This window comes from Panthera tigris, chromosome D2 (assembly GCF_018350195.1).
Source record: "Panthera tigris isolate Pti1 chromosome D2, P.tigris_Pti1_mat1.1, whole genome shotgun sequence".
NCBI lineage: Eukaryota > Metazoa > Chordata > Mammalia > Carnivora > Felidae > Panthera > Panthera tigris.
This window is the reverse complement of record NC_056670.1, coordinates 77509235-77521389: the sequence shown is the minus strand read 5'-3', so window position 1 is coordinate 77521389 and position 12155 is coordinate 77509235. Positions and strand designations below refer to the sequence as shown.

Here is a 12155-nt window from a genome sequence, read left to right as displayed (position 1 = left end):
TCTGGGCTGACAGCTGTGGAGCCTGCTTGGGATTCTCTGTCTCCCTCTCTTTCTGCCCCTCCCCCACTTACACACACATACTCTCTCTCTCTCTCTCTCTCTCTCAAAAATAGAATAAGTAAACAAACACACACACACACACACACACACACACACACACACACAAAATACAAACTCTATGCAAAGCTTCTTGGCCGTCTCCTGCAGAGGGAGAGATAGACGAATTAGGTTTCTGGCTGGAAGGACTGAATACAGAAGTGTCATTCACTGTAAACCAATTTGGGTTTACTATCATTCCCATCCAAAGATTCTTCTTTGAGAGGTTCTTTTAAAAAAGGGTTCTGAGTTCATTAGGAAACATTAACAGCCTAAAACTAAGTTCTTGAAAAGGAAAGATCCTGATGGGGCAAAGTGGGGGTGCTGGGAGTGGGACCTGTACACCCAGGAGCTTGGGGGACACAGGAACGTAGGTTTAAATTCTAGTGCTGCTGCTCCTTTGCCCTCTAAACGTGAGCAATCATTAACCTCACTCTCCGTCTCCTTATCTGTATGAGGATAATTACACGAACTACTTCATTAGGTTATTGTGAAGACAAAACCAGAAAAAAAAATACACCAAGTGTTTAAAACAGTGTCTGTCATGTAGCTGGCATTCAAAAAATTAGCTTTGAAATATTCAAAATACTAGCTATATTAGCTATATTCAAAATATAGCTATACGAATTAAATATATAGGGGGAAAAAAACCCTTATTCTAAAATAAAATACTGACTTCGCACCAGAAAGCAACATAATTTTCAGAATGAAAGAACTAGATATTTAAACACACAAAAATAAGAAACTCATTAGAGACCAGAGACGCTGTTAAACATCTTAAACGCTATTAAACGTCTTAAAATACACAGGCCAGAGCCCCACAACAACACTTCAACCTGATCTGAAATGTAAGTACTGCTGAGGTGGAGAAACCCTGGGGTTGGACTAGAAAAAAATGACTTTTCTCTGAGTTCCCATTTCCAAAATACACGTCCTCATTTTATAGATTAGGAAACCGAGGTTCAGAGATGTTAAGTCATTTACCAAAGTCACAGCTAATAGCTCCCCTTCCTTGCCCTATACCATCGATTTCAACTTACAGAAATTGCAAAGTATTTGATTCTTTCCTTTGAATGTTTATTTGTGTATTTTTGAGGGGGGGTGTAAAAAGGGCTGAGAGAGAGGGAGACAGAGAATCCCAAGAAGGCTCGGCGCTCTCAGCACAGAGCCTGATGTGGGGCTTCAACTCACGAACTGTGAAGTTAACAGCCTGAGCTGAAATCAAGAGTCAGATGCTCAACGGACTGAACCACGCAGGCGCCCCGCAAAGTATTTTATTCTTAAACACTACTGTTCAAAGAACACCATATATATATATACGTATATAGTCTGCCAGAAATTATATTTTCTGCTTATTTGTGAGATTTAAATTTCAGCCGACACTTTCACTGGTTCACACATTCTCACACCTTCAAACATCAGTCGGGCTGATGGCATCCACATTTCTGTATCCATCCTGCTTTTTACCCTTTGCATAGGAAAGAATGTATAAGACATAAAAAGAAATAAACCCCATAAATCTTAACAAACGTATACTGTTGTTTCCTTATCACACTTCTGGCCCGGGGACGTGTCTCGTAAGAAAATGCCAAGGCCGATATCAAAAAGGTGGTTGCCTGTGTTCTCCTCTATGATTTTGATGGCTTCCCGTCTCGCATTTAGGTCTTTTCATCCATTTTTAATTTAGCGTCCCAGAAACTATATACAAGGAAACAGAAATCCTGCTCAGGACCTGGCATGAAGTCGTGCCTTTGGGGACGGCTCACAGGCACAATGGCTCTGGCCCAGCTGGCCCCGCACTGGAGCATTCAGGCTGCATCACTATGTTCAGCATGAGCCAGGCACTCGGTCAGGCTCTTGGAAATGCAAGATGTGGAGCCAGGTCCTAAATGAGCAAGACGCTGCCCTCCAGCGCCTCCCAGCATAGCAGGATCCCTAGAAAAATCCACAGATAATTTGGTGCAAGATGCCATGGAAAAATAAGAGTGATAACCATAGGGATGATACACTCTGTGTGTGTATCTGTATATGTGCCTGTTTGTGAGTGTGTGTGTGTGTGTGTTAAGAGTATATGCCAGGGAAAGATTCCTGGACAGGACAGGTATGTCTGCGGTATTTAAAATAGCAGCTAAGGGTGCCTGGGTGGTCAGTCGGTTAAGCATCTGACTTCAGCCCAGGTCACAATCTCGGGTTTGCAAGTTTGAGCCCCGCATTGGGCTCTGTGCTGACAGCTCAGAGCCTGGAGCTTGCTTTGAGTTCTGTGTCTCCCTCTCTTTCTCCCCTTCCCTGCTCATGCTCTGTCTCTCTCTTTCTCTCTCTCTCTCTCTCTCAAAAATGAATAAACATTAAAAAATAAATAAATAAAATAAAATTGAGATGAAATGGACAAATTACTTGAAAAAGTAATTTACCAAAACTGACACAAGAAAGAGAAAATGTGAACAGTCCTGTATCTACTGAGTAAACTGAATTTTGAATTAAAAACTTTCAACACAGGGCACCTGGGTGGCTCAATCGGTTGAGTGCCCAACTTCGGCTCAGGTCATGATCTCGCGGTTCATGAGTTTGAACCCCGCGTCGGGCTCTGTGCTGACAGCTCGGAGCCTGGAGCCTGCTTCTGATTCTGTGTCTTCCTCTCTCTCTGCCCCTCCCCTACTCTCACTGTGTGTCTCTCTCTTTCAAAAATAAACATTAAAAGATTAAAAAAAATTTTTTTAAATAAAATAAGAATAGCAGCTAGATTTAGCCAGGTGAAGGCAAGGGAGAGTGGGAAGAAGACTGTAACCAGATAAAGGGAACAGCATGAGTGTTGTCAACATGGCAGAGAAACAGCATTACTGGAGTGTGGCCACGGACTTTCTCCTTGTTCCAGAACATTGTGCACCTCAACCAGACTGAGTCACATAACTTTCACTGGTGAGTTTGTGCAACAATCGTGCTCTGAAGAAAGGAGAGCTGTTCAGGATGGTGATTCAGGAGTGCCTCCCCATGTCCCACATCCGCCCCCCCCCCCCGCCCCGCCCCCTGTCCAGATGTCACCCACATTAAACACCTTCTCATAATGTCTGAAAACCCCTTCATTCGTTTTCTCCTTATTTCAGGCATCAGTCATTGCTAAATCCCTTGCGAAGCTGTGGAAAGGGTACACACAAGGCTCAGCAACCTGCTGGAATTCATTTGTAAGCAGTTATTACTTCCTCGTTTTGCAAAACGTTGGCCTTCAAGAAATGGGACCAAAGGAAGTTACATGAAAAATTTTCTTGCAGGGGCGCCTGGGTGGCTCAGTCGGTTAAGCATCCAACTTCAGCTCAAGTCATGATCTCACGGTCTGTGAGTTCGAGCCCCGCGTCAGGCTCTGTGCTGACAGCTTGGAGCCTGGAGCCTGCTTCGGATTCTGGGTCTCCCTCTCTCTCTGCCCCTCCCCCGCTCATGCTCTGTCTCTCTCTGTCTCAAAAATAAATAAAAACATTTAAAAAATTTAAAAAAATTTTTCTTTCAATAACTGTAGGCTTCTAGAAAAAGTTGCAGGGCTAATACGGAGATCCCACACACCCTGACCCAACTCCTCTGATGCTACCCAAAACTACCGGGGTGCATTTGTCCTGACTACCAAATCAGTGCTGGTACGTTCCCACTCACTAAACTCCAGGGTTTATTTGGATGTCACTTGCTTTTGCTTTTTCTCTCCCAGGATCCAATCCAAGACACCACTGGCCCTTAGGTAGTTAGGTTTGGATAAAACGTTAGGACAGCGTCTAGAGGCTTAAAAGTGAGCAGTTCCAAGGCGCCCTCTATGGGCCGGACACTGGGCGGTGACTTCCCGTCGATGTGACCCTAGGAGGTTGGAACACGGTCGCATATCACAAACGAGTAAAGGGAGGCTTGCAGAGGCCCCAGAGCTGGCAAACGGCAGCGCCAAAGACGTGGCTAGGAGAGGCAGGGGTTCCACGGCCCCTCCAGCCCCGCACAAACCTGGGGGCACTGAATTTTTCTCAGGAGTTTGTGCGAGGACCAAAGCTGAGGACGGTGCCCGCTGCCATGGCCGGCGGGCACCCAGCTCCCCCACGGGGGCTCCAGCCCCGAGCCAAATGCCGAGGTTTGTCTCCTGGGCTCTTTTCGAGAAGCAGCAAGAGTCGTCGGGCCAAGACGGCTCCCTGAATGCCAGCGGACCGCCTCCAGGGTTCAAACCCCGGCCCAGCCGCTCACCCGCTGCTGACCCGGCCCAAACCGCGTAACCTTTCTGAACCTCAGTTTCCTCGTCTGCAATGCGCCAGTGGTGATGCTTAACTGTGGGGCTGTTGGCAGGTTTAGATCGGAAAACACAGGCACGCTCTCCACCCGAGCACCTGGTACAGAGGGAGCACGTTGCAGAGGGTCATCCCCCACGTCTAAACAGCAAGCACCGGCGCGCGTGCGTGCGCGCACACGCGTTTGCGCATGCGCATGACTATAACACCCGCTAGTAAAACCACGAGTTGCCGCAATCCGCGATCCCTGCGGCCGTAAGCCCCTCTGCAGGTAACAATGGGGGGAACTCGCACCTTGTCCCTCAGGGGCTGACGTGGATCTCGTGTCCCTGCTCAGCCAGTCCAAGTCCAGGGATTAATGTCCTCTAGATAAAAGCCAGAGCTAACAACACCCCCCCCACACCACCATTTGCAAGTATTTTGATGGAGACGAAGTTTCCAGCCCCCAGACTGCCCAGAGCCAGTACCCACTGCCCGGAGCCAGTATCCACTGACGTCCTCCTGACAAGAAAAGAAGGTGGGCGCCCTCGGTCACCATGTAGTCAGTACCCCGTTGACGTAGAACTGGCCCGCCCCCCCATCACCAGCGCGGCGAGGGCCTCATCACGGGGGTGCTGCTTTCACGAAGGCCCTTTCCCAAATGAACCTCTAGCTTGGGAGCTTCCCCTACAAAGCCTGGGGGTAGGCGTGAGAGTTCTAGAAGTTCTCTGGGAATTAGGGTTCTTTGGCCCCGTCTTCTGAAATTCACGAATGGAGCAAAAAGGTGACACCAAAGAAAGGGGGAGGGAGATAGAAGAGAAAAAGGAAGGAAGAGACGAAGGGAGGGAGGGAGAGAAGGAAGGAGGAAAGGGAAGCAAGGGAAAACGGAAGGGAGGAACTGAGGGAGAGACAGAGACAATGGGAAAAGGGAGAGAGATGGAGAGATAGCTAACAGGCAGACTGGCTAACCGGCCTGTTCACGTACGATCTCATACATGGACACCGAGATTCCACAGTCACACTGATTTGCCTGTGGCTCTTTTGTGTCCATTTGACCACCTGACACTCTAAGAACACAAAGATACCCATGAGTTGTTGAGCTTCTAAAGCGGTGAGTGACAGACACAAATTTCGAGTCTTAATGATCTTGTCTGTGCTCAGCTCTTTGGCCTGTAAATATTACCAAGCCAGATATACCTGCAGAAATAAGTCACGTAATGAGCATTTTCAGGGGCAGTCTTACTGCCCGTTTTTATAGTACACAAACCATGTCCTCAACCAACGATCAAAATTTTAGGGCCTCTTAATAATACACACACACTTTTCCGTAACACCAAGGATTTTTCTAAGGCCAATCAATCATTTCCTTAGTTGAGCTACTCGCTGAAAACACTGACATAATGATCGACTTTTTCTAAGTACAACTATTGTATTTCTCAGCCAGAAACAAAAGGGGGGAAAAAAGAGCCATTCCTTCTAAGTACTCGCAATGACAATTATCAGCAAAGACTTGCCTCCTCCTTGATACAAAACTCCCCTCGAGATGGAAAGTCTAACACCAGGGAATAAGTAGATACAATTTGCTATGATTTGGATTTGCAGGAGCGAAATTAATGAATATAATAATTAGATATAATACCTGTAGGTAGAACTGGACCCAGTAAAAGACATATTTGGAAGATGACCGTGGAGATCCCCATTTTGCTGGGTTCTTCTCAACTGGAAGAAAAATACCTTGACATTTATAGGTTCCCAGCTGAAAGGAGGCGTGCCCACTAGGGTGGTATATTTCTATTGCTGCCATAAATCAGTGTAAAGGAAGTGAGGACTTTTGCTAACAGTTGATGGTTAATCTGTGGGAACAACTTAGGTGTGTTAGATTGATTGCTCTGTGAACGATCTGGCCATTCTCCAACTGCAGACACACTGACAGTGATACAATTCCCAACTTCCTTTTAGGTGAACCTGTAAGACTCTCAGGTGCTCTCTGAATACAGGCTTAAGTTTAATCTTGGAGAATTTGAATAAACTTTGGGGAAGTCAGCCCCAAGAGTGGGGCATAGCAGGATGTGGGCTGCTGGGCAAACATAGAGCGTGGTGCCAAAGGGAAATCATCTCTTTGGGATGATTTGTTCTGGCAGTGCATGCCCTTGTTGGCCCCTTGCTTTGGAGAACAACATGATTGGAAAGTAGAAGGTACGAGGGGTGAGTTCATAGATTCCGTGGGCTCGACCTAGCTTCCACCATCTTCTGGCTCTCACACTAATCCCATAGCACGGGAGCTGAGAAACCAAACCTCAGACCAAACCCCCTCCGACCATCTCACAGGCTCTGATTTCTTGGCCCTTGACGTTCACTTTGTGTAACTCTGGGAGCTTGGCAAACCCACAAAGCCTGCCCCTGACCTCCTCCTACCTTACAAACGGTCCCTCTCCTTGGCTTTGTCATGTAGGTATCACTTTTCCCTTTGGGACCCCCAGTCTTTATCACCAGACTTTGGTAAACCCCCCACTCTCCCCAAGGTTGCCTGTCTTGTATTTTGATCAAAGTGCTCTTGGTGGTTGGTAACCCTTGGTAGAAGCATTTGCAGGACTTGCCTGTCATGCTGACCTGGAGGAGCAGTGCCCCGCTTCTCAGCTGAGACACCGAGGCTATCAGATGACACCTTGGTTTCCTTGCCATGAGCCGATAACCTGTGGTCTCCTGCTGTGTCATTCTGGAAGGATACCATGAACTCACGCCAGTCAGGATTCAAGGCTGGGCGTCTACACTTCGCTTCATTCAGATAGAAGATACATTCACCCCGGGGATTTTGTTTTTAATCCTACACCTCTTCCCAAGTTCTACTTCTCCCCTTGATGAAAGTAGGCACGTTTCTGCAGGATAGCCTCATTGATTTTCATTCTCCTGCTGTCAGTCCAAGAATTGGTAGGTCTCAGGGGACTAGAGGGCAAGGATACACATCTCCTAGGGATGCCTAAGACCAGACAGCACATCGGATTCCTCTGCCAGGGGTTATGCTAGTTTGGATCCTGGTGGGCTGGGCCGAGGATGGTCATGAAGCCAGGTCTGGGATCATCAAAACAGGGGAGCTCTTACAGCTTAGTGATGTGTGCCTTGAGCACAGCAGAGAATAGTGGTGGTCGGAGTAAGAAATATCTGTGAGGGAGAAAGAGGGTAAATGTATCCTTCCCTCACCGAACAAAGCACACTGCCTGGTCGTAGAGACAGATGCACATGCTGACAATTACAACAGGGGGCAGTAAGTATTAATACAAGTTGTGATGGGAACGTACAGAAAATGTATCTAAACCAGATGGCAGAGGCAGTTTCTCGGAAAAGGGGACACCTAAACGTAGTGCCGAAGTATAAACAAGGGTCATCCAGTGACCACCAGTGGGAAGACCCAGCGAAGAACAAGGCATGACTTTCTGGACTGCGTGAGACGGGAAGCAGGAGGGTATCCTGCCAGGAGCCTGGGAAGCAAGCTTCATCGATAGCTCTGCCCAGACCGGGAGCATCCTTCTTGAGAGCTTAGTGTGATTTTCCCAATGGCACAGTATCCCCATTTTCGTTATTTTGGTGACTCTGTTCTTCTTCCTCTTTGATCAGTAGTAAAGAGCCAAAAAAAAAAGCAACAAGGGCATGTGTGCTTTTTTTTTTTTTTTTTTCCAGAAGACTCCAGGGAGAGGGAAGTGGAGGGGACCTACCTGTCATTTCAAAGCCACTTGGGGATGTGTCCCAGGTGGGAAAATGGCTAATGTCAGCGGAGCAGGAAGAAGGTGGACGTCCCTAACGTGCAGGATGGACACAATGGGGTTGAGGGCACCACCAGGTAGGTCCTTCATCACCAGAAACCCGCCTTGTCCCAAGGCCCTTTGTTGGTTATAAGACCCTGTTCAGAGAGGCCTTCCTGTGTGTAGAGGAGGGTTCTGGGGGAACCCAGCCCTCCAGCAGCATCTGCTCCCTCTCCCTTTCCCCTGCCCACTGGCTTAGAAGCACCTGCGTGAACAGCACATCTGGATGGAAGACTGGAGCTACGGAGCTGCCATTAAGAACAACAGAACAGGGGCGCCTGGCTGGCTCGGGGGGTTAAGCCAACTCTTGATTTTGGCTCATCATCTCACAGTTCATGGGTAGAGCCCAGTTCATGCATCGGGCTCTGTGACATCAGTGCGGAGCCTGCCTGGGATCCTCTCTCCCCCCCTCTCTGTCCCTTCCTCGCTCGCTCTCTAAATAAATAAATAATTGAAAAAAGAAAAACAGGACAGAGCAGCTCATGAAAGCTCCGAGGCTCGGCACGCAGGCCCCACGTGGGAAGGGCCTTCCCCAGGCAAACCATACTGATGGCCACCTGCCTGCAGACTCCGGAGGTGGAACCAAGCTCCCCACCTCCGTCCCAGAGGGATGGCCCTCACTGGAACCCTGGAGGCGTGCACATGGCTTTTACTTTTTTTTCGGCGCTAGAAACCTTTCCTAAATTGAAATTCGTGGGAAGCCCCCAAATGTAAAACGGAGGAGGAGGGGTCCGTGCCAGTTCAGACAGCTCCTCCTCCTTCCTGTGCTCACCGTCCTCCAGCTTACCACCCCCCCCCCCCACCACCCCCCTTTCCTCCTGCAGGCAGCCTGGGGCAGAGCTGGGAATCCCTTGAGGGAGCTCTGCCCTTCCTTTTACGGAACGGACAACTAGAGGCCCAGTGAGGCTCCGGGCATTGCCAGAGGCAGTGCCCCGATGCTGAGCTGGGGTTCCAGGCAGATTCCCCAGGGCAGGCAACTGCCCTCAGCTTACGTGGCCTCAGCCCCGCTTTCTTTCAAAGATTGGCTCCACCCACAGGCAAGTGCCCTGCCTGCCCCTCTGGGGGGCTGGAGGCAACACAGGTTCCCATCGCCTCTGCAGGGTGTCTGATCTCTGAGCCCAGGGGCCCTGTGACTGGGACGGACCAGGGTCGCTGAGCTAAGGGTGCAAGCAGAAGGCTGGGGAGCCTGGGTGGGAAGGGGTGGGCGTCTTCAGATATTGCTGTTTGTTTCTGGCCACTGGGTCCCAGAAGTCTGTGTGACCACGGCTCACCTTCGGGTGTCAGGCTGACCTCCAAAATCTGATTTTGCCCTTGCTAAGTAACACAGCAGAACTGCTAGCCATTGTTACCATTCTAATAACCCTTCGTGCACAATGTGTATGATGCATACAGTCAGCTTTGATCTCAGAAAGCCCGTCTTCCCAACCAGGCTACAAGGGACCCCCGCCCCATCCAGCCCCACCACGATCTGAAGAGCAAGCTGTCTCAGCGTTTCCTGCTGCTCCTCTGTAATCACGGTGCCTCAAGCAGAGCAGGTGCTCAGCAGGCATTGGCTGTTGAAGGTGGGTTATCAAGAGCAGTCCTCGCTCCTGTTTTCCAGGGTCACCAACATGCGGCCTCGAGCTGGGGACTCTGTGATCCAGAGAGAGGAAGTGACACACAGAGCCAGGCCGGTGTCCAGGACATCTCCCAACAGAAACTGCCTCCCATCAGAAGAATGGAGAGTAGGAGGATTGATACAGCTTGCTGTCCATCAGGACACAATCCAACTGCAGAATCTTCCAGAAAGAAACACTCTAATGACCCTTGAAAAATAGAAGTCTGATCATCTTACTCTCATCTTTCTCAAAATAATGCTGCAAGCCCTGGCATGGTTTATAAGCCCCACAGAGCCAGCCCCCATAGCCTCTCCTCTCAGCACACTCCAGTGATAGTCCAGCCTCAGGGCCTTTGCACTTGCTGTTTTCGCTGCCTGGAAGATTTTCCCCCACAAATCTGTGAGTTCACTCCCTTCCATCCTTCAGATTTTTTCTGATACATATTTCCCCCTTGCAGCCTTTCCTAACCACCCCTATTTAGGCCTCCCTAACCCCTTCCTGGCTCACCATTCTCCACAGTGCTTCTCACCATCTGGCCTCCTTATATTTTATGTCTTTACTGTTTTGCCTATCTGCCCCCACTACAATACAAGCTCTACCAGGCAAGGATTCGTGTCTGCTATATCCCCAGAATCTAGAACAATGCTTAGCACATAGTAGGTATCAAGAAATATCAAGAAATATTTGCAGATGGAATTGACTGAATGGACATGAGCAGATCCGAAAGAAGGAGACCAGGACTGTTCACACAGAGTGACTTCTACGTTAACTGGGTACTGAGTACATGTAAAAGATAATACTGTTTATTCATCTGCTTACTTAGCAAATATGTCCTGAGTACTTACGATGTGCCAGGCACTGCTCTAGGTAATGGGGCTAAAGTCCAAAGCCAGGGAGACATAATCCCTGCCCTCATGGGCTTTATAAACTAGAGCAACACAGACAATAGACAAGAAATGAGTAAGTAGAAAGAAGCATTTCAGATTGTGATAAGAATTATGAAGGAAATGAAAAAGGTGATAGAATAGAGTATCAGTGGTAGGAAGAACTACTTTGAATGAGGTGCCCAAAATAGCACACTAGCTCGGTAACTGCTTCAGAGGAATCTGAGTCTCCGAGAGGTTAGGTAACTTACTCAAATCACACCACTAGAAAATGGCAGAACCAGAGCTTGAGTCAAAAGTGGGACTCCAGGGCCCGGTATTTTTCCACTAAACCCCAAAGCCCTCCCCACCTACCCCTAAGCGATTGTATTTCCAACCAAATGGTGGGTCTTGGGTTTGAGTGCTATCCACCAAAGGACATCTTGATATTCGGAAACATTCAAAGGAATGGGTAGAGAAAGAAAACAAGCTCTGAGGTCCTCGGGACAGGTGCAGAATTTTTTGACACAGGTCCTATGAAAGACACTAAGTGGCCTGTCCCCAAAAGAGTGAAGGGAGAATATTTTTAAGGACAACATGAGATCTAGACCAACACAACTGGAAGCCTCATAGGCAGCTGCTGTCCAGAGTCGGCTCACAACAAAATGGGAAAATAAAAGGAAATCAAACCTGTGGCTTCCCAGTTCCTCTCTGCTACCTGTCTTTCCCTTTCTCTCCCTCCCCTTAGACACCCAGGAGCCATCTCTCCTTCACCAACGATCACCATCTTCCCCAGAGTTATTTCCAACTCTTTCCCACTGAGGCACAGGTTAGTGAAGCCCAATGCACTGCCTCTCCAGGGGGGGGGGGGGGGGGGGGTTATACCTGAACAGGGAACCCCTGAGGGCAAAAGTCCAAGGACAAAGTGAAGGAAGCAGGGGGAAGGAGCCTGGGGGACAGTGGGAGCACCCACACACAGGATGGCAGCATCATGGAGTGTTAGCCTTTTCAAGTTCAATTCGCCCCAGGGCGATCAGATTCTAGTAAATCCAGTTACACTAATTATACTCACCAGACACTAATTGGTAAGCCAGGGGCCAATTCATTCATTTACAATAGGAGTATACTTTGGCTCCAGAACCAGTCTGCTTGAAAGACCAAATTATATACCAAGAGTTTGTTTGGTGAGCAAAGAATGGGAACAAGGAAACTGGATGGTATCCAAAAGAAACTCTTATCAAGATAATGGAACCTGTCATTGTCCTTGGGAAGTTTCTGCACAAAGAACTATTCTGGGCACCTCTAAATGCTTGTGGTTAGGAGTGCGCCCGCAATTCCCCAACGTGAAGCCCCTGCTATGGAAGAAATACGGGAGACTCTTCAGTAGGCCACCTCCAGCCAGAGCATGCGAGAACCGGGGCCACAGCCAATTTGGTTCATGCCATTATTTGTGTTCAATCCAAGTTGCATTGGTGGTCGTTTTGCTAAATTAAAAGGCTGAGATTTAGTTATTTTAGGAGAAGTCTTGGGATCCAAAGGGGCTGATGATTGGTCAGTGTCTACCCAGAGGGCATC

General features: G+C 48.6%; 1 long non-coding RNA gene across 1 annotated transcript; it reads left to right on the top strand.

Annotated features, from left to right (window-relative positions):
* The first annotated feature begins 4558 nt into the window (after positions 1 to 4558).
* LOC122232112 lies at positions 4559 to 11264 on the top strand. Its single transcript, XR_006209473.1, has 3 exons — positions 4559 to 4614; positions 7998 to 8157; positions 9720 to 11264. It is a non-coding gene; the product is annotated as an uncharacterized LOC122232112 (long non-coding RNA).
* Positions 11265 to 12155: the final 891 nt, after the last annotated feature.